The sequence below is a fragment of the Herpailurus yagouaroundi genome, unplaced genomic scaffold (genome assembly GCF_014898765.1).
Source record: "Herpailurus yagouaroundi ecotype Mexico unplaced genomic scaffold, PumYag 193, whole genome shotgun sequence".
NCBI classification, from domain to species: Eukaryota; Metazoa; Chordata; class Mammalia; order Carnivora; family Felidae; genus Herpailurus; species Herpailurus yagouaroundi.
The window spans coordinates 6,885,741-6,890,731 of record NW_024412424.1 but is presented as its reverse complement, the minus strand read 5'-3'; positions in this window follow the sequence as shown (position 1 = coordinate 6,890,731).

The window sequence follows — 4,991 nt, the reverse complement described above, 5'->3', positions numbered from 1 at the left end:
CATTGTGTGAAATTTTCTTTTGATTTGGGTCATTTCAACAGGTAGCCTGTAGCCTTGACTGAGGCTGTCAGGGATCTGGTATCTGTCCTTGGTGGCTTCAGGCAGGGGCTTCAGCAGGAGAAAGAGGAAGAAGTTTTGGCTAGCCCAGCCTTCCCTGATGTCCCAACAGCAGCTGCTTGATGGGGAAGGGTGTGGGGGTACCAGGTGACTTGATTGCTAATTGTTCCCACAGTTCTCAGTACAAGCCTGCATTCTTTTCTTCTCTTCATTCTTTTATCTCTCTGCCCTCAGCCACATGGCTGTCTGAGCTAACAGAGAGTTGATTGTTCTAAAAGCCAAAATCAATCTTGACTCTTCATATGGTTATTGGGGTCACTGTGATCTGATGTCACCAAATGGGCCTTGCTAATTAGACAAATTGATGCCTAGGTGCATCCAGAGGAGGTGAAGGAGACAAATTAGTTTGTCCTTGTCTGGTGGATGGCAAGGCTACAGGAGCTGGGCTTCTCTGGCGTTGTCTCATCTGGCAGTTCCAGTTCTGCTGGCACTTCCCACCTTACTGCAGCTGCACAGAGATCCTTGGACTTTGGCTTTAGAGCCATCACTCTGCATAAAGGGGTGAGGGGGTAGGGACACACCCCCATCTGGGAGTGGATATGGCCAGTTGGGCAGGAAGCTGAAGATTTGGGGGTTTAAGGAAGGACACTTTCTTCCAGGGAACATATTTTGGATGACCAGATAGGAATTATGGTCAAGTAAAACAAAACAAAAAACATTTAGAGATGAAAATTGTGTGCCCTCTGCTTGGGAAGATTAATTCAGTGTTACACCTGCCCCCTCATTCTGCAGGATGTCTTTAATTTCTCACTGGTTTGGAGATGGCCACATATGTGTTTCCTGAAGCTCTTCTCGGGAGCACCCTGTCCTTGAGACAGTGCTGCAACCTCAGCCTTTGCCTGGAAGCCCATGTGAGTGCATTTACGTTCCAGCCAAATGACAGTCATTCCCATGGCTCAGGATCACTTTTACAGTCTGTGCTTCTGGATAATTTGCCCTTTGAAACAACTTCCATTTTAAAATGGAATGTTTTGGTTCCTTGATGTTAGTGGTGGTAGATTCTTTTACTCCTTTGGTTGTTCGGTAGGTGTTAAGTCAAATAGGGAAGCCCCAGGAGGCATATTTGTGAAGGGAGCAGAACAGATGGTGAGTAACTCCCTCTTGACTGGCACTTCCTTTTTATGATGCACTTTGAAATGCCACCTGTTCCTGATATATCTTTTCTCTCCCTGATGGGGATAGGTGGGGGAAGAGGTTGGGGCCCTCCTCAGCAATTTCTCTGACTGTCACAGTCTTAAGGTAGAAGTGAGACGCAAGTGTTAAAACAACCAACTGGTGATAACGGCCTCACCCAGGCACAAAGCAGAGTATAAGTGGGTCAAAGGTGAGAGGCAGATGGTGGGATGTTGCAACAAGCCTATTAGAAGCAACACTAGTGGGGCATCTGGGTGGCTCAGTCGGTTGAATGTCCAACTCTTGATCCCAGGGCTGTGGGATCGAGCACCGCATTGGGCTCTGCCCTGAGCATAGAGCCTGCTTAAGTTTCTCTCTCTCTGCCTCTCTCCCCCACTTGTGTGCTCTCGCTCTCTCTCTCTCTCTTTCAAACAAACAAACAAACAAACAAACAAACAAACAAACAAACAAAAAACAACAGTAATGCCATTTCTGCTGTAAGGTCATATTATCTCAACACATAATTCTTTCCCTACAGTTCTTTTGAGTCTGGAACCCCCTATGCCCTTTCTAACCTTTTCATTGGTTTGGTCTTATTTCTTTATCCCCATGTAACTCAATGTTTAGTGGGCAAGAATTTTTACCCCCACTTTCAGATGTGGAAGCTATGGCTCAGACAGGATAAACTGATCTGTCAAGATCATTGGCAAATTGATAATAGAGGACAGGTAATAGAGTGAGGTCTGGGTATCCACAGGCCTGAAGAAAGGCTTGTGATGCTATCAGAGGCTGTCCTGGGGCTGCTTGACCCAAGCTCTAGGAGGCCTGTCTGTGCCACAGGGTCAAAGCCCAGGCATCTGACCTGTGAGTCAGGCCACAGATAGCACACAGTCCCTACAGGCACTGGGAAAGCCCCAGGGCCAGATGTTCCCTGAGGGCTCTCTTTTCTGCTTTCTCTGCTCTGGTGAGCATGTAGGCCTGTGACTCTCCAGCCAGGCTCTGCCTTCCTTTCCAGGTTCAGTCCTTGCCCTGACGGGTCTCTGAGGCAGATCCAAGGTCCACTACAGAGACTGACACTTTCTGGGGACACAGTGTCCTGGGAGGGGGTGGCTCACAGGTACAGAAACACGTGCCTTGGGATTTAACTGCTTCCTGGGGCATGGATGCTTGTTAAAATAGACCAGACTTTCTGGACAAAAGGCAGTGGCCCCATGAGGGAGGCATTATAGAGGCTGAAGGACAGCTTCGGTGATGACAGAGAAAACATAACCTATTTCCCCAATTATTCCTGTCAACGAGGATCATAAACGCTTTTAAGGCAAAATAGAAACTGATGGTGGTAGATACTAAATGAGCTGGGATGACTGACTGGACCAGTGGGGCTGGTGTGCAGAGGTGATCAGGTGACCAATGGGTCCCTGGAGACAAGTAGGGGAATGGAGTGGCTTAGAGATCCCCTTTGGGCAGAGAAGAGGGAGGTGTTGTTGCTGGGGCTGAGTCTCCTCCCCCACCCCCAGCAGGCAGAAGGTATCAGAGGGCAGAGGAGTATAAGCTGGGAGGTCTGAGCCAAGAGCAGCCTTCCAGAGGAGTCTGGGAGAGTTTGGGTGTATCCCTTCTTCCTGGAAAGAGAAAAAAAAAAACAACCAAAAAACAAACTTTAAAATAATAAACCTATCAGGGCACCTGGGTGGCTCAGTTGGTTAAGCATCTGACTCTTGATCTCAGCTCGGGTCTTGATCACATGGTTGTGAGTTCAATCAAGATTACATGAAATCCACTGTTTTGTTGGACATAATAGTTGGTGCCCCACCCATGTTCATTTTCACCAGACCCACTACTATGGGGCTAACCATGTACCCCACCTGTATTACTGTGTATCCATAGTTGTAAAATCTCCGATAATTGGCCCCATTGTGTTCATGTCTGCCTGTGGTTGGTGGTGTGGCAGTCTGTGCAAGATTTGACTGCCTGCTGGGTAGTGACTCCTAGGACTGGCTTGGAGCTGAGTGCCTGTCATGTCAGTGCTCTGGGAACTCCTCTTTTCTACCACAGTCTCTGTATTTCTCTTGCTTTTGAGAGTCTCTGTTTTTGGCCTTTTCACCCACCATCACACTGTTGGCAGCTGTTTCCCGGTTACTGGTTGCCTGTGGGTCTGGTTGCCACAGTAACCTCCAATGGTGCAGCTGGACAGGCTTGAACAAAGGCAGTCCTAGGAGGGTAAGGGTAGAAGATGTGGGATTCAGGGCCCTAGTATTCTTTCTCTAGGGTACCCTTCTTTGGCCAGCTCAGCTAGGCATTCATGAAGGCCCTTGAGACTCCACTTACTACAGAAGGGCTTCTTGGAAGGTGCAGGGATGGATCCCTGCTCTTGGACCAGGTGTTAGGGGAGGGGAGCCAAGTAGGGCCTCGAAGCTGGCTGGCTGTCCTTCTCTCTCTCAGGCTGGTTTGGAACAGCTATGGGTTTCCTGCTTTCTGTTGCTGTCGTTCCTTCCAGTTCCAAAGATGCCCTTTGAATGTCCCGTTTGCTGGATAGATGGTGAAGCTTTGGTGCATCTGAGAGCAAACCGACCTGCTCCTGGCAGAGGCTGATGGAAGTTCCTTGGTGTGACTGGGAGAGCCTACCCACACCCAGCTCTGTCATCAGCCCTGGAGTAGCCTTCCTCTATCTTATTTTGTAATTGAGGTCAGAGTCCTAACTGTACAGGCACCTGTCCCCCTTTAAAACATATAAAACCTGAAGAATGAGCAAACTAGGGAGTGGAGTTATGAATTCGCCTTTCCAAAGGGTTGGTTGTAGGATTGTTTGAAGCAGGCAGATCCTCAGGCGTGGTGGTGCAGTGGGAGTCACACCCAGGTTTTCTGGGTATGTTCTGACTCCTGGAAAACTTGGAAGGGTCGGTTTACTCAAGAGCAGAGAAGAGTTGGGGAACCCTGCCCCTTTAGCTTCTTACTGCCTATCCTTAGTGCAGTGTTCATATACTGAGATCAGAAACACAGCTTTGAAGAAAAGTATCCTAGTTCTGAGATGGGTCAGAACAGTTTCACTGGCTTTGCTTGGTGTGTGGAAACCATTCATTCATTCATTCATTCATTCAGTAAATCTCTAAAGAGTGTGCAGTAAGGACCAGCAGGAAACAAGTTGGATACTATCCCTCCTCTCACAAAGTAGAGGGTCCAAGACTCTTTCTAGGGGTCCAGGAACATAACCAGGGAGACACTGCTATTTGGAATCACAGGCCTACCTGGCCTAGAGCGTGGGTGGCTTCTATACCAGTGGGGATCGGTTGCTCTTATTTCCAGAAGCTCAGTTCCCAGCAGCACTGAGCTCCTGGGTGTGTGCCAAGCCAATATGAGAGGTCTTAGTGCTGATTTTAATTAATACTAGGTAATTACCAGGTGGAGCTTAACCATCCTAAATGCCTTTGAGGTTCCCAAGCCTACAGCTAGTCACTTTCTGGCTGGGCCCAGCGACGAGAGGCAGGACTCTGTCCTATGCCTACCCAGCCTTTTGTCAGCATTGTGACCCAGGGCAGTCACCTTTTTCTATTCCCTTCCAATCTGGTGTGGGTGAAGGGGGCAACTTGGGAAATAGCCTAGCCTCTCCAATTCACCTATGCCCCCTCCCTAGGGGCAAAGGATAACAGTGCCTTGTGGTCTGCTCAACACCATCAGTGTGAGTCCAGGGTGGAGTGTGGGAAGAGAAGAGGTGCGCAGGCCTAGTCCTGGGAATCTTGGTGGGAATGCTCAAGAGGAGGAACAGG